This window comes from Anabrus simplex, chromosome 14 (genome assembly GCF_040414725.1).
Source record: "Anabrus simplex isolate iqAnaSimp1 chromosome 14, ASM4041472v1, whole genome shotgun sequence".
NCBI lineage: Eukaryota > Metazoa > Arthropoda > Insecta > Orthoptera > Tettigoniidae > Anabrus > Anabrus simplex.
In genome coordinates, this window is record NC_090278.1 from 45,836,906 (window position 1) to 45,855,443 (window position 18,538).

The window sequence follows — 18,538 nt, forward strand, 5'->3', positions numbered from 1 at the left end:
AAGAACACCATCCCTTGCATTCACTCCTCCTCTCAGCTTCTAGTATTCTCATCTTTATTGCAATGACAGCACACACTAGTTGTGCAGCAGATGGTTGTGCAAGAACACCATCCCTTGCATTCACTCCTCCTCTCAGCTTCTAGCATTCTCATCTTTATTGCAGTGACAGCACACACTAGTTGTGCAGCAGATGGTTGTGCAAGAACACCATCCCTTGCATTCACTCCTCCTCTCAGCTTCTAGCATTCTCATCTTTATTGCAGTGACAGCACACACTAGTTGTGCAGCAGATGGTTGTGCAAGAACACCATCCCTTGCATTCACTCCTCCTCTCAGCTTCTAGCATTCTCATCTTTATTGCAATGACAGCACACACTAGTTGTGCAGCAGATGGTTGTGCAAGAACACCATCCCTTGCATTCACTCCTCCTCTCAGCATCTAGTATTCTCCTATCCTTATTGCAGTGACAGCACACACTAGTTGTGCAGCAGATGGTTGTGCAAGAACACCATCCCTTGCATTCACTCCTCCTCTCAGCTTCTAGTATTCTCCTATCCTTATTGCAGTAACAGCACACACTAGTTGTTGCAGCAGATGGTTGTGCAAGAACACCATCCCTTGCATTCACTCCTCTCAGCATCTAGTATTCTCCTATCCTTATTGCACTAACAGCACACACTAGTTGTGCAGCAGATGGTTGTGCAAGAACACCATCCCTTGCATTCACTCCTCCTCTCAGCTTCTAGTATTCTCATCTTTATTGCACTAACAGCACACACTAGTTGTGCAGCAGATGGTTGTGCAAGAACACCATCCCTTGCATTCACTCCTCCTCTCAGCTTCTAGTATTCTCATCTTTATTGCAATGACAGCACACACTAGTTGTGCAGCAGATGGTTGTGCAAGAACACCATCCCTTGCATTCACTCCTCTCAGCATCTAGTATTCTCCTATCCTTATTGCAGTAACAGCACACACTAGTTGTGCAGCAGATGGTTGTGCAAGAACACCATCCCTTGCATTCACTCCTCCTCTCAGCTTCTAGTATTCTCCTATCCTTATTGCAGTAACAGCACACACTAGTTGTGCAGCAGATGGTTGTGCAAGAACACCATCCCTTGCATTCACTCCTCCTCTCAGCTTCTAGCATTCTCATCTTTATTGCAATGACAGCACACACTAGTTGTGCAGCAGATGGTTGTGCAAGAACACCATCCTTTGCATTCACTCCTCTCAGCATCTAGTATTCTCCTATCCTTATTGCAGTAACAGCACACACTAGTTGTTGCAGCAGATGGTTGTGCAAGAACACCATCCCTTGCATTCACTCCTCCTCTCAGCTTCTAGCATTCTCATCTTTATTGCAATGACAGCACACACTAGTTGTGCAGCAGATGGTTGTGCAAGAACACCATCCCTTGCATTCACTCCTCCTCTCAGCTTCTAGTATTCTCATCTTTATTGCAGTGACAGCACACACTAGTTGTGCAGCAGATGGTTGTGCAAGAACACCATCCCTTGCATTCACTCCTCCTCTCAGCTTCTAGTCTTCTCCTATCCTTATTGCAGTGACAGCACACACTAGTTGTGCAGCAGATGGTTGTGCAAGAACACCATCCTTTGCATTCACTCCTCTCAGCATCTAGTATTCTCCTATCTTTATTGCAGTGACAGCACACACTAGTTGTGCAGCAGATGGTTGTGCAAGAACACCATCCCTTGCATTCGCTCCTCTCAGCATCTAGTATTCTCCTATCCTTATTGCAGCAACAGCACACACTAGTTGTGCAGCAGATGGTTGTGCAAGAACACCATCCCTTGCATTCACTCCTCCTCTCAGCTTCTATCATTCTCATCTTTATTGCAGTAACAGCACACACTAGTTGTGCAGCAGATGGTTGTGCAAGAACACCATCCCTTGCATTCACTCCTCTCAGCTTCTAGTATTCTCATCTTTATTGCAGTAACAGCACACGCTAGTTGTGCAGCAGATGGTTGTGCAAGAACACCATCCCTTGCATTCACTCCTCCTCTCAGCTTCTAGTATTCTCCTATCTTTATTGCAGTTACAGCACACACTAGTTGTGCAGCAGATGGTTGTGCAAGAACACCATCCCTTGCATTCACTCCTCCTCTCAGCTTCTAGTATTCTCCTATCCTTATTGCAGTGACAGCACACACTAGTTGTGCAGCAGATGGTTGTGCAAGAACACCATCCCTTGCATTCGCTCCTCTCAGCATCTAGTATTCTCATCTTTATTGCACTAACAGCACACACTAGTTGTGCAGCAGATGGTTGTGCAAGAACACCATCCCTTGCATTCGCTCCTCTCAGCATCTAGTATTCTCATCTTTATTGCAGTAACAGCACACACTAGTTGTGCAGCAGATGGTTGTGCAAGAACACCATCCCTTGCATTCACTCCTCCTCTCAGCTTCTAGTATTCTCATCTTTATTGCAGTGACAGCACACACTAGTTGTGCAGCAGATGGTTGTGCAAGAACACCATCCCTTGCATTCACTCCTCCTCTCAGCTTCTAGTATTCTCATCTTTATTGCAGTAACAGCACACACTAGTTGTGCAGCAGATGGTTGTGCAAGAACACCATCCCTTGCATTCACTCCTCCTCTCAGCTTCTAGTATTCTCATCTTTATTGCAGTGACAGCACACACTAGTTGTGCAGCAGATGGTTGTGCAAGAACACCATCCCTTGCATTCACTCCTCCTCTCAGCTTCTAGCATTCTCATCTTTATTGCAGCAACAGCACACACTAGTTGTGCAGCAGATGGTTGTGCAAGAACACCATCCCTTGCATTCACTCCTCCTCTCAGCTTCTAGTATTCTCCTATCCTTATTGCAGTGACAGCACACACTAGTTGTGCAGCAGATGGTTGTGCAAGAACACCATCCCTTGCATTCACTCCTCCTCTCAGCTTCTAGTATTCTCATCTTTATTGCAGTGACAGCACACACTAGTTGTACAGCAGATGGTTGTGCAAGAACACCATCCCTTGCATTCGCTCCTCCTCTCAGCTTCTAGTCTTCTCCTATCTTTATTGCAGTGACAGCACACACTAGTTGTGCAGCAGATGGTTGTGCAAGAACACCATCCCTTGCATTCGCTCCTCTCAGCATCTAGTATTCTCCTATCCTTATTGCAGTGACAGCACACACTAGTTGTACAGCAGATGGTTGTGCAAGAACACCATCCCTTGCATTCACTCCTCCTCTCAGCTTCTAGTATTCTCATCTTTATTGCAGTGACAGCACACACTAGTTGTGCAGCAGATGGTTGTGCAAGAACACCATCCCTTGCATTCACACCCCTCTCAGCTTCTAGCATTCTCACCTTTATTGCAGTAACAGCACACACTAGTTGTGCAGCAGATGGTTGTGCAAGAACACCATCCCTTGCATTCACTCCTCCTCTCAGCTTCTAGTATTCTCATCTTTATTGCAATGACAGCACACACTAGTTGTGCAGCAGATGGTTGTGCAAGAACACCATCCCTTGCATTCACTCCTCCTCTCAGCTTCTAGTCTTCTCCTATCCTTATTGCAGTGACAGCACACACTAGTTGTGCAGCAGATGGTTGTGCAAGAACACCATCCTTTGCATTCACTCCTCTCAGCATCTAGTATTCTCCTATCCTTATTGCAGTGACAGCACACACTAGTTGTGCAGCAGATGGTTGTGCAAGAACACCATCCCTTGCATTCACTCCTCCTCTCAGCTTCTAGTATTCTCATCTTTATTGCAGTAACAGCACACACTAGTTGTGCAGCAGATGGTTGTGCAAGAACACCGTCCCTTGCATTCACACCCCTCTCAGCTTCTAGTATTCTCCTATCCTTATTGCAGTAACAGCACACACTAGTTGTGCAGCAGATGGTTGTGCAAGAACACCATCCCTTGCATTCACTCCTCCTCTCAGCATCTAGTATTCTCATCTTTATTGCAGTAACAGCACACACTAGTTGTGCAGCAGATGGTTGTGCAAGAACACCATCCCTTGCATTCACTCCTCTCAGCATCTAGTATTCTCATCTTTATTGCAGTAACAGCACACACTAGTTGTGCAGCAGATGGTTGTGCAAGAACACCATCCTTTGCATTCACTCCTCTCAGCATCTAGTATTCTCCTATCCTTATTGCTGTGACAGCACACACTGGTTGTGCAGCAGATGGTTGTGCAAGAACACCATCCCTTGCATTCACTCCTCCTCTCAGCTTCTAGCATTCTCATCTTTATTGCAGTGACAGCACACACTAGTTGTTGCAGCAGATGGTTGTGCAAGAACACCATCCCTTGCATTCGCTCCTCCTCTCAGCTTCTAGTATTCTCATCTTTATTGCAGCAACAGCACACACTAGTTGTTGCAGCAGATGGTTGTGCAAGAACACCATCCCTTGCATTCACTCCCCCTCTCAGCTTCTAGCATTCTCATCTTTATTGCAGCAACAGCACACACTAGTTGTGCAGCAGATGGTTGTGCAAGAACACCATCCCTTGCATTCGCTCCTCCTCTCAGCTTCTAGTCTTCTCCTATCTTCTTCTAGATGTTCAACTTCATTGTATACTATTCTACACCATTGGGGTCTATTCTCGGCTGTAGTTTCGCAGTTGACCAGATCAATTTGACACCTTTGAGATTACACTTTAGAACATCCTTATATTGTTTTAGCTCCCCTACATGGTTACAAAAGCCATTCTTTAGTTCGTAGTATATGATTTTCTTATGGAGGCAGACGGTATGGCCTACCCAGTAGTAGCTGATGCCTGACTATCTTTGCCTTCATGCTTGTAGAGTTGGCTTCCTCGATGATACTAATGTTTGTTCGACGATCTTGCCATTTAACATTCAGAAATCTCCACTAGCATTGTTGATGGTGTTTTTTCAGGGCATTTTATGTTTCTCCTGTAAGATGTCCAGGTCTCACAACCATAGGTAAGAGTAGGAATTACAACAGCATTGTAAACGTAGAGTTTGGTTCTCACATTGATATCATGATTTTCAGACACTCTTTTTAGGAGACGATCGAAAGCCGCACTAGCACATCTTAAACGATATTGAATTTCTGCATCAAAGTTTGCACATGTTGAGAGGTGGCTTCTGAGGTAAGGAAAATGATTTATGTTCTCCAGAGATTGGCCAGTTAGTTCTTTTATTGGAATTTGGTTCTGGCTGGTAAATGATATTTGTCTTATTAATATTACTGTAATTTTCAGTCCGATACTTTCATATGCTTGATTGAAAGTATTTAGGATTATGGCGATTATACTAAATTTAGAGGTACCTTTCCACCCAGCGTACCAAAAGAAAAGGTCACAACGAGCATTATTCTGCATGTTTCGGTTTTCTTGAACTGTCAGTGGGTTGATAAAATTCATTGCGTTGCCCAGTGTTTTCGCAATAGTTCCATTGTGTGCCGCTACAACTTATCTCCTCTGAGTGCCTGACTGTATAGTGGAGCCATCTATTTGAGTTGATGGAAATGAGATAGTCGTTTGTCAACGCATGGACATGCGAAAATCAGAAGTGTGGCAGTTGTTGTGGATCGTTAGAAGGAACGTCCTCCCTTTGTGTGCTGCTGAAATTGAATATAAATTAATTGAAAGAAGAGGAAATCGAGCTGCAGGTTGACCCAGGGTAAACCAATCGCCGTTCGGCGTAATGCCGAAACAAGTCTTACATTTTGTTTTATTCTAAAGGTTTCCTGGAAATTATAAGTAAGCTACCAGTCCTTCCTATCTGAAGCAGAAATGATGTGATCAATTCAACCTAAACTAAAACTGTGAACAAGTTCTTCTGGATTTGGGCTGCTAAATTATGCTTTAAATGCATTGAATAACTTCCGGAATAATGAAATTACGTCTCAGAAAAGAATAATATTGTATTTCGGTCACCATCATCCAGTAAATGTGTTCCAAGCTATTTGGGGTTTATGTGAGGTAATATTTTGAAGAATAAGTTTCCTTGAGCGACCATTTCATAAATTTGTTAGACATCAGGTGTTATTTGTTAAAATTTACGTATTTTACTGGGTCGTAAGAATCTGTGTGACTCGTTAACTGTAATGTCATGAAGATCCATACTGTTACTAATTGAAGGATGTTTTTACCTAGTATTTTTCTTATTATGAGTTGATTTACTAAACTCCGAGCTCGGGGATAAATTAATGAGCCGTAAAATTGTTTCTTTGACTAAGTCAGTTGTTTGGGCAGCCATGTTTCTTTTGGGTGTCACATGATGTGTTCCCATGGCTACTCTTTGTAAACATATTGTGGGTGTGTACTATTTTCATTTTGACATTTGACGTACGACCTCATTATTATTGTTTTTCAACATATGAAGTGAGTCTATTGTGTAGATGAGACATATTCGTGAGGGATATGTCTGTAGGCAGGTGTACGCCTAATGTGTCAGTGTAGAGACTTTTCTCTGCATAACTAATGTTTTAATATAACTTGTTTCTGGAGAGTTTGCTGTTCGGAGACCTCTCGAATTACCTTCTGATTTTAATTTTCGATGTATTGTTCTCGCTGAATTTAATCATGCTGACCATTCCATTGGGGACGCCTTATTTCGTTTTGTGATAGCCATAAGAGACTGTTCTCAGCTCCCAAATTTTAAATCAAGTGCGATCTAAGATCACAGAATTGCAGATAAAATAAATCTTGATTTTATTGATAATTGATCAATGGGTTGTAAACACTAGTAATTATAGTTTAGCATCATCTTATGATCGGTGGTTTTGAAGTGTGGAGTGTTTCATTTCTTGAACTGACCTTAAAGTTTCAATTTGAGTTCAAGTGAACTCGTAATTATTTTCTTTTCTTTGGGCCTTAAGATTGTCTGGAATCCTAGTCAATTAATCAATTTTACTTTATTATAAAATTTTCACTCTCTTATATACAGTGTCCTTATTTAAGCCAGTATATTAGTATTCTTTCTTCTGATGATTCATTAGACTTCTTGGGTCTAGTTCACTCTGACGTTTTTTGTGACCTTTTGGACTGTGAAGGTAAGTTTTGTTTTTAATGTTCTAATTTCTGTTTGTCCTTGGTCGTGTAATAACTATCGCTTGAATGTCAGGAAACTACGCGATAGGATTGATTGCAGATCTTCTGCTGTGTTGGCTAATATAACACTGTCATCTGCGTCCTGAAGCTCTATGACTGACACTATGACCTTGGTCTTAGCTCGCAGTCTGTTAATATTAAATGGATTTCCATCAGTTCTATATACAAGTTCTGCATCTGATGGAAATTGATCCTCCACAAGGTGTAGTATAGTTCCAAAAAATAATGATAACAATGTTGGAGCCATTACACAACCTTGCTTGACTCTGGTTGAAATAGGGAAAGGGTCTCCTGGTCTTGTATTGGAATGAACAGTAGTAAACATGCCATCCTGCAGTAGTCTAAATATCTGTATGGTTTTGTTTGGACATCCAATCAGAGCTAGATTTCTCCTTAGAACTTCTCGATTTACAGAATCAAACGCCTTGACAAGATCTATAAAAGCCGTATTCAAGGATTGGTTTTGCTCTCTAAATTTCTGCATTTGTTATGCACTAAAAATCATATCAATTATACTTCTGTTTGGCCTGAAACCACGCTGTGTTCCTGGTAGACACATTTCAGTCAATGGCAGTAGACGATTGGACAATACTCGAACAAGAATTTTTCCCACAACAGAGAGCAATGATATTCCTCAATAATTGTTACACAGTCTTGTCCCCTTTCTTAAAGAACGTGATGATGGAAGCATCTCATAGATCAGCAGGGATTGTTCCCATGTTCCATATTTTCACAATCAGCATGTGTGTATGCTGAATTAGTATAGGACCACCCTCCTTGAAGAGCTCGGCTGGAATTCCATCTTGTCCGGGTGCCTTTTTATTCTTCAGCTGTTGAATGGCCTTCTCGATTTCTTGAAGAGAAGCGACTTTACCTAAGTAATATCAGCAAACACATCTTCCTCGGCATGCGAGTTTCTGTTCAGGTCTTGAAAATGTTTCCAACGTAAAGCTATCGAGTCAGGGTCTTTAAGAACTTCAGTACCATCTTTGGATTTAAGACAATTAAGACCTTTGGTGGAGGGACCATAAATAGCTTTGGTAACACTCAAGAAAGCTCCAATGTTGTTGGAGGCGATTAAAATCTCCAATGTTCATTGATTTTTCTATCCACCATTTATTTTTGATCATCCTGCATCTCTCCTGGACTTCCGAATTTGATTTGTGGACATCTCTGTTTCTTGGGAAATGAATTTGGATCATTTTCCAAGCATTGTAGGCTTTCCACTTTTCATCAGTTAGGTCACATATTTCTTTGTCGTTCTCGTCAAACCAGTCCTGATGTTTCATCTTATTAAAACCAACTGCTTCTTTGCCAGCTGTTATAACAGCCGATTTTAATAATGACCAGTGCTGCTCAATATCTTCCGGGTATTCATTTGGAAGTTTATCATCCAATAGCACCTGATAAGAAGATTTGGTACTGTTGTTCCTACGATGTTCAATATTTAATTTGTGGTTTCATCGCTTTCCCCTGAATCTGTCATTTTGGAGGAACCTGTATAGCCATCACATATTGAACTAAGCGGTGGTCAGTTCAGCAATCATCAGCATCGGTCGTAACTTTGGTTATATGAACATGCGCTGATCTCTGGTGCAGACAATAATGTATTTAATATTAAAAACTACATCTTTGGTCCGTACTGAATGGAGATTAACATACAATAAAGAAGAGTGCAATTGATCCACCTTTTTCAATACAAAGTATGTTGCTAATTCAAAATCACAACATTATTTATTTGGTACCAGTTTTGATGTCTTGGACACCATCATCAGCCAAAATAGGACAAATGAACAAAGTTATACCCATGTTCAAGTACAAACTACGGACCCTTAATAATGATATTACAATGGTTAGATAAAATAAAAATTGTGATGTTGCTTAAAGAGAAAATCATTCCTAAAATATTTGCAAGTTAAAAACTTGTTGGTCAAGTTGTAAAACAAAGGTGGAAAATATTAACAAATATTTGAATGAGTCTTGATCACTTTTTAAAGTTTTGAGTCTTAAGTGTGGCGTTAACCACCGAAATACAGTAGTTTGAATGTTGTCATCTTAAAAATGACGTAAAATGTTGTTCCTCTGTGGAACATTGACAATAAGATAAAATATGTAAACTTAGTAGTGAATTGTAGCATCAGTCTTCACAAGATGAAACACTAATCCAGTGGATCTTAATACAGACATGGATATAATGGAAACGAGAGAGGTCCACCTATTCAATACCATACAATGTTATAAGAAAAATTATAACATTTCATTATACTCAGTACCGGTTTCGATGCTGGTGTGCATCATCATCAGCCAAAAATAAGAAAAATATACATAGACAAGGTTACGATAAACAATGCATAAAGTACATACAAATTTTACAGAACTGGCAAGACCTGATTAAAAATGGGATCCATAAACATTAACCTATGACTTAAACTTAAAAAATAGCACCAACTGTCTTAAAACTATGAATATACGTCCTCTTGATAAAAGTCCTCTGAATCTAAAAACACTAAACCATGTGCGAACAAAAACCAATGTTTCACTATCATAAAAGTCCAAGAGCATAATTTTTAATTTTGTAAGAACATATGTGTAAAATATTTACTTGCTAAACATTCACTGAGTATTAGAGTACCAGTGCAAGAATTAAGAGACAGTTTTTCTATTGGTTAAAAATGGCTGTTATTAAAATAACACAACCAGTCAAAAGACGTAGATTCCTATTTTACGTGATAAAACATATGTCTTCTCTAACATAGCCTCTTTCTTTAAGTATTAGACAACAAGATCTTTTTGATGAAAAATATTGGCAGACGCCGTGTTTCCAGGGTACTGTTCTCGGTTCAAACTAGGACCTGAAGCAAGTAAAAAAGAAAATACACTGACTGACAGTGACAATGCAACACCAAGGAGGAGTGGTTCGAAAGGGATGAAAGTTGGGGAAAAAACAGAGACGGCGCGGACGAATAATTGATGTTTATTTCAAACCGATATGCAGGTTACACAATGCGCACGGCATCGACTCAGTAGGATGTAGGACCACCGCGAGCGGCGATGCACGCAGAAACACGTCGAGGTACAGAATCAATAAGAGTGCGGATAGTGTCCTGAGGGATGGTTCTCCATTCTCTGTCAACCATTTGCCACAGTTGGTCGTCCGTACGAGGCTGGGGCAGAGTTTGCAAACGGCGTCCAATGAGATCCCACACGTGTTCGATTGGTGAGAGATCCGGAGAGTACGCTGGCCATGGAAGCATCTGTACACCTCGTAGAGTCTGTTGGGAGATGCGAGCAGTGTGTGGGCGGGCATTATCCTGCTGAAACAGAGCATTGGGCAGCCCCTGAAGGTACGGGAGTGCCACCGGCCGCAGCACATGCTGCACGTAGCGGTGGGCATTTAACGTGCCTTGAATACGCACCAGAGGTGACGTGGAAGCATACGCAATAGCGCCCCAAACCATGATGCCGCGTTGCCTAGCGGTAGGGCGCTCCACAGTTACTGCCGGATTTGACCTTTCACCACGCCGACGCCACACTCGTCTGCGGTGACTATCACTGACAGAACAGAAGCGTGACTCATAGGAGAACACGACGTTCCGCCATTCCCTCATCCAAGTCGCTCTAGCCCGGCACCATGCCAGGTGTGCACGTCTATGCTGTGGAGTCAATGGTAGTCTTCTGAGCGGACGCCGGGAGTGCAGGCCTCCTTCAACCAATCGACGGGAAATTGTTCTGGTCGATATTGGAACAGCCAGGGTGTCTTGCACATGCTGAAGAATGGCGGTTGACGTGGCGTGCTGGGCTGCCACCGCTTGGCGGCGGATGCGCCGATCCTCGCGTGCTGACGTCACTCGGGCTGCGCCTGGACCCCTCGCACGTGCCACATGTCCCTGCGCCAACCATCTTCGCCACAGGCGCTGCACTGTGGACACATCCCTATGGGTATCGGCTGCGATTTGACGAAGCGACCAACCTGCCCTTCTCAGCCCGATCACCATACCCCTGGTAAAGTTGTCTGTCTGCTGGAAATGCCTCCGTTGACGGTGGCCTGGCATTCTTAGCTATACACGTGTCCGGTGGCACACGACAACACGTTCTACAATGACTGTCGGCTGAGAAATCACGGTACGAAGTGGGCCATTCGCCCTACGCCGTGTCCCATTTATCGTTCGCTACGTGCGCAGCACAGCGGCGCATTTCACATCATGAGCATACCTCAGTGACGTCAGTCTACCCTGCAATTGGCATAAAGTTCTGACCACTCCTTCTTGGTGTTGCATTTGCTCTGTCAGTCAGTGTAATATCAAGAAAGGCTTTTTTAAAAAATGTTGTAAAAATTTTACATGAATAAGAGACTCACCTCTGGGAGCGTAATTATTATGTGTTATTAGACTTTAGGGAAGACACTGAGAGCCGCAAGACACCGTGACCAATGCACCCGCATTGGAGGGGAAGGGAGCGGGAAGCAAAACAGGGGAGGCACTGAGAAGGAGTAGGAGGGGCCCGGAGCCAATGGCAATGAAGGAAGGAGGGAAGAGGGAGGGAAATTATGCAGGGCAATGCGGCGAGAGGGCATGGCGTGAGAATGTTTTTTGTATGTTATGAAAAACTAATTTGCTATTGGACGCTTTTCTAAGTCTGAAAAATGCTATCAAAAAGTCAAACAATACTCTTGGTTTCTCAGAAATGTCATTAAGATTCAATCCTGCATTAAAGTATTGGTCCAGGTGAATAAAACAGCTCTCAGTGATGTCAAGTAAAGTACTTTTATTAATAACCTGTAAAACTGTAAGATCCTGATCAATGCTAGTAAAATTATGTTGAAAATCTTTCATATGCTGCCCCATTGCTGAAAACTTATTGTACCTAACGGCATTAATGTGTTCCGCGTATCTAATTTTAAAGTTACGCCCTGTCTGTCCAAGATAAGAACTTCTGCAGTCATGGCAGCATAATCTGTATACTCCAGAACTATGAAAAACATTATTTCTATTTAATGAAGTGGAATTATGCAGGATGTCAATACTTCTATTATTAGTTCTGTAAGAAATCTTAGTGTTATGTTTTTTAAAGACGTTGGTGATGCTGTGTATTTTATTTGTAAAGGTAAAAGTTGAAAAATTATTAACTTTGGGTTTTTCTCTCGAAAGGGTGGTGTTAGGACGGTACTTAAACTTGTTAACAATTCTATCAATGGAAGCATTCTTAAAACCATTGTTTCTAGCTATCGCCCGGATTAAATTTAATTCTTTATTCAGATTCTTTTTCGACATAGGAACTCTAAAGGCTCTGTCAACCAGACTATTATATGTGGCATTTTTATGGGCCTGAGGATGGGAAGAATCGTTCCTGATGGTGATAGCAGTCTGAGTAGGCTTTCTATAGATGTTATATGAAAAGGAAGAAGGTGAACGAGTAACCATTAGGTCCAAAAAATTTAAACGATTATTATTCTCGGATTCTAAGGTAAACTTTATATTCTGATCTAAACTGTTAAGATTGTCAAGAGTAGCTTTTGCATCTGTGGACCGTTCATCTAGAATTACGAAGGTATCGTCGACAAATCTGGCCCAGAAATAAATATTACTGAAGGTTAAATTTTTGCTTATAGCATTATTTTCTAAGTGGTCTAAGTAAATCTTTGCCAAAATCCCAGAGGCCGGTGACCCCATTGCCAGACCATTCTGCTTATAAATAGTATTATCAAAAGTAAAGTAATTATTATTAATTAGCAAGTTAAGAAGACTCATAAAATTTAAAACTTCCAGTTTACTTAGTTGACTATTAGCAAGAAGATTCTTCTTGATGATAGGAAGAAGCTGCTTGGTACTTATACTGGGAAACATGTTAACTATATCGAAAGAATGCATAGTGTGATAAGGACGAAGAACAAAACTATCCAATTTATTAATTAATTCCGTGGTGTTCTTAATCGAGTTGTTCGAAGAAAACTTATAATTTTTAGCAAGAAATGTTTGAATAATCTGCGCTAGCTTGTAAAGAGGACTGGGCCTGTAATTTATAATAGGTCGAATGGGGACACCGGCCTTGTGAATCTTGGGAAGTGATCTCGCTGTCGGCAAACTCGGGTTCATGGTTATTAACTTTTGTTTTTCTTGTTCTGTAAAAAGAAAGGAGGAATCCTTCAGGATTTGTTTTAGCTGTCTTTGAATGATTTGTGTAGGGTCCTTCTTTATAATTGAAAAAGAATCATTATTAAAAAAGGCTTTGGTTTTCTGTGTATACTCCGTTTTATCCATAACTACAGTAGTATTGCCCTTATCAGCCTTTGTGATGATAAGGTTATTAGCAGATACCTTCCCCTTGAGGTCCTGAATTTTCTTATTTACTTTATAAGGATCCGTATTATTATTATTATTATTATTATTATTATTATTATTATTATTATTATTATTATTAGGGGCTAATGCACATTTATCAGAAAGAAAAGGTTTTCCAAGTTGCTTTTTAACATCAAATCTGACTTCCTCTTGGAGGTCATGTGGCATTTTACTAATAGCCATCTCGACTCAATGACAAGTTTTGTAACCGTGTTGACGGGATTTAGACATGGCCAGTTGTGCTTAGGACCTTTTTTGAGAATAGCCCTTTCATCCTCATCCAAGGATATGTTGGAGAGATTAATCAAAGGAGGATGGAACTGAGCCAAAAGATCGTTTTTTGGTTCTCGATTTCCAGTCTGTTTGACTGAATTACCTTTGTCTAACAGTACTTCAAGTTTTTTGTCCAATGTGGACTGTTTTGTGGCTAGCAGATACGCGGAACACATTAATGCCGTTAGGTACAATAAGTTTTCAGCAATGGGGCAGCATATGAAAGATTTTCAACATAATTTTACTAGCATTGATCAGGATCTTACAGTTTTACAGGTTATTAATAAAAGTACTTTACTTGACATCACTGAGAGCTGTTTTATTCACCTGGACCAATACTTTAATGCAGGATTGAATCTTAATGACATTTCTGAGAAACCAAGAGTATTGTTTGACTTTTTGATAGCATTTTTCAGACTTAGAAAAGCGTCCAATAGCAAATTAGTTTTTCATAACATACAAAAAACATTCTCACGCCATGCCCTCTCGCCGCATTGCCCTGCATAATTTCCCTTCCTCTTCCCTCCTTCCTTCATTGCCATTGGCTCCGGGCCCCTACTCCTTCTCAGTGCCTCCCCTGTTTTGCTTCCCCCTCCCTTCCCCTCCAATGCGGGTGCATTGGTCACGGTGTCTTGCGGCTCTCAGTGTCTTCCCTAAAGTCTAATAACACATAATAATTACGCTCCCAGAGGTGAGTCTCTTATTCATGTAAAATTTTTACAAGATTTTTTTAAAAAAGCCTTTTTTGATATTATTTTCTTTTTTACTTGTTTCAGGTCCTATTTTGAACCGAGAACAGTACCCTGGAAACACGGCGTCTGCCAATATTTTTCATCCGAAAGATCTTGTTATCTAATACTTAAAGAAAGAGGCTATGTTAGAGAAGACATGTTTTATCACGTAAAATAGGAATCTACGTCTTTTGACTGGTTGTGTTATTTTAATAACAGCCATTTTTAACCAATAGAAAAATTGTCTCTTAATTCTTGCACTGGTTACTCTAATACTCAGTGAATGTTTAGCAAGTAAATATTTTACACATATGTTCTTACAAAATTAAAAATTATGCTCTTGGACTTTTATGATAGTGAAACATTGGTTTTTGTTCGCATATGGTTCAGTGTTTTTAGAATCAGAGGACTTTTATCAAGAGGACGTGTATTCATAGTTTTAAGACAGTTGGTGCTATTTTTTAAGTTTAAGTCATAGGTTAATGTTTATGGATCTCGTTTTTAATTAGGTCTTGCCAGTTTTGTAAAATTCGTATGTACTTTATGCATTGTTTATCGTAACTTTGTTTATGTATATTTTTCTTATTTTTGGCTGATGATGATGCACACCAGCATCGAAATCGGTACCGAGTATAATAAAATGTTATAATTTTTCTTATAACATTGTATGGTATTGAATAGGTGGACCTCTCTCGTTTCCATTAGATTCTCGATTCAATACGGAATAAACACGAAGTTTTTAAACTTGAACAGACATGGATATTAAAGTCGTTATAAAACCAGAAAGTTCTCGATCCAATGTGGGACCTGAAGTCGTTTTCTTGAAAACTCATCAAGACTGTGAATAAGCTCATTCATTATTGCAAAACCTACTTGATGAATTCTTAGCTCGCTTTCAGCTTCCACTTTCCAGAAGAATGTATAGCCACCGCCATGCTCCTTGAGTTGACCTGCCTAGCTTCACTAAGAGCAGTGATATCTATGTCATCCTCATGACTTATTATAAGTACTGTATATGAAAGATGATTAATATACAAATGTTTTAACATTAAGTGATTCATTAGAGCATAATTTATCAACTGATAAGTGTTCGAAGTCGTTGTCGGCTGCTACTCATTTCCGAGAATACATTTTTCTCCTGCAGTTCCTCTTAAATTCTGTTGGCTCTGTGGAGCTGTTGCTGATGACTGATCAAGCCAATGTTTGCATGAAACATGCGGCCAGATAAGTCACATCTAAAGGTGGGTGGAGGACGTGGTTGGATCTGACGTAGTTTCCGCTTTTCATGCGTTTCAATTTCTTGTCTGCGACTTGCCTGCTCAAAGAGTGAGACGCCTTCTGCAGTAGTTTTTCGCAGAGAACACGGTTTTGTGCAGTTGTTGCCCAGCTGTTGGCACTCATAGTCCTCTTTTTACAATTTGCTTTACGTCGCACCGACACAGATAGGTCTTACGGCGACGATGACACGGAAGACGGCTGGAAGTAGGAAGGAAGCGGCTGCCGACAGTGGGGTTCGAACCCACTATCTCCCGAATACTGGATACTGGCCTCATTTAAGTGACTACAGCTATCGAGCTCGGACATAGTCCTCTTATCTTTATTTACTAGTTTCATTTCCGTATTGATAGTTCACTTATGTATAGACAAGAAAAGGTCTATACATAGTCCTCTTAAGCTGGTCTTTATAATGTTTCAAAGTAGCACCTTGAGGCCTTTTGCCATGACCAATCTCACCGTAGAGAAGTTGTTTAGGCAGTCTGCTATCATTCATACACTGGATGTGAGCAACCCACTAAGCCGATGAGCGATGATGATGGCTTCTCTGCTGTTCATATGCGCCTTGTCAAGAACTGCCATATAACTTATGTAGTCATCCCATTTGATGTTCATGATGGATCTAAGTTTCTGCTGGTTGAAGGATTCCAGTTTCTCTATGTCACGACGATAATGTGTCCAGGTTTCACATCCATATAGTATTGTTTTTATCACTACATCTCGGTACACCATTAGTTTAGTCCTTATTCATGAAAACTCGGTGGAAAGAGGCGGTCGTAAGTTGCATGGGCAGAACGTATTCTATTTTCCACATCCTTTTCTGAGTTGCAGTGTGTAGTAAGAATGCTACCAAAGTAGGTGAACTGGTCTACTTGTTCAAAAGGTGTTCCTGCTGTGGTGACATTTAGTTCAGGGACAGTACCACCTGGTGCTGGCTGCACAAGTACTTTGGTCTTATTGGTGTTGATGGTCAGACCAAATCATTCATAAGCTTCCTTAAAACAGTTGATGGATGTTTGAAGCTCCTCAGGTGTATGGGCAGGTGTTGCATGTTCATCTGCATACTGAAGCTCTATTATCCGAGTATTATGAGTCAATCTCTGAGAATGGAGCCTGATTTGGTTGAACAGTCCGCCATCATACCGAAACATAATTCCCATACCCACATGGTCGATAGTAGAAGTCTCGTGAAGCATGCCTGCCAAGTATAGGGCGAAAAGAGTGGGGGCAAGCACCCAACCTTGCTTAAGCCCATTTGTGATAGGAAATTCTGCTAATAGCTAATTCTGGTGAAGAACTCGTCCAACCATTCCATCATGAAGAGCCTGGATTAAGCCTACAAAATGGTCAGGACAGCCAAAGCGCCACAATACCATCTACATAGCTTCTCTAGGAACAGAATTATTAATTATTAATTAGTAAAAAAAGGGAAGCCTACCTATCCCTTACACAAGACCCTTCCTCTGTAGTGAGGAAAGCACGTTTCCACGAGCTTAAGATGAGATTGTAAAATACCAAAAGAAGCAGGACTTGTTTTCCTCTGCATTTCTCTTGGATTTGTCTAGTACAAAAGATCATGTCAATGGTACCTCTTGAGGCCCAAAACCCAGACTGAGACTCAGGGAGTACCATTTTCGAGACATTCTGAAGACGGTTCAACAAAATCCTTGCCAGAACTTTTCCTGCTATGGATAGGAGGGAAATGCCATGATAATCGCCACAGACACTTTGATCACCTTTCTTGAAAATTGTTACTATGGTGGCGCTTTTCATGTCGGCAGGCACCTTCTGTGTTTCCCAAATTACTTGAATTAGGGAGAAAATCCTGGTCTTCAAAGATAGTCCTCCAATTTGAATAAGTTCTAGAGGGATGTTATCTGGTCTGGGAGATTTTCTTGGTATCATACTTTTGAGGGCTTTCGGGAATTCATGGAAGGTTGGTTGGACTGCCATCCACAGTTGCAGAGGATGTTGTGGCACATATTGAAGGAAGTCTTTGGCAGCAGCTGAGGTTCGATTCAAAAGTAGGCTGAAGTGTTCCTTCCAGCGTCTTAATATGTCTTAATTGTCTGTGAGGATTGTGTCATTGTCAATGGCTTTCAGCGCACCTGATGAAGAGCAATAGGGCCCAAAAATTTCCTTTAGTTTTTCGTAGAAATTCAAAAGGTTTCTGGTATCGGACAAAGTCTGCAGTTCCTTGGCTTTCTGTTGGCACCATTCATTTTTCTTCTGTCTTATATCAGCCTGACATTTCATGTTAAGCTCGTGAAAACGTGCTTTCTTCACTACAGAGGAAGGGTCTTGTGTAAGGGATAGGTAGGCTTCCCTTTTTTACTAATTAGTATCAGAAGAAGAGGTTATTGTGTATTTAACTTGTGTATGCATAATTTTGTAAAAAACCATAATTCTCAAAAAGTACTATCAAGAACTGCATAAAACTTCAGTTTTTATTAAAAATTAGCTGAATATAAATGTAAAAATTAGGTCAAATTTTGAAATTTAAGTTTTTCAAACGATAATAAAAAGTCTGTACACTTTCAAAAGAAGGAAATGAAACTCTATTGCAATTATACCCGCACTCACAGCCCAAAAGTCTTCAAATTACAAGCTGACACAGGGTCAGTGTTATGAAACCTATCGACTGTTATTCTTTGATTTCTAGACCTGGGCCTTTATCTCAAGGCCCTCCGGAATCAGAACCACTAGTCACCTGTGTACACACTATGCATTCATTATACTGCCGTACATGGAATACAATTAGTGCACTGGGCGAAAAACAGTGGAGTTACATCATATTTTAACAAGGACAAAATCCTAATTATTTGGGTATT

General features: G+C 40.8%; 1 protein-coding gene across 4 annotated transcripts in view; it reads right to left on the reverse strand.

Moving 5' to 3' along the window:
- Window positions 1–18,538, reverse strand: part of LOC136885235 (zinc finger protein OZF) — a 97,265-nt gene that overhangs the window by 57,921 nt on the left and 20,806 nt on the right. The window lies entirely within an intron of this gene.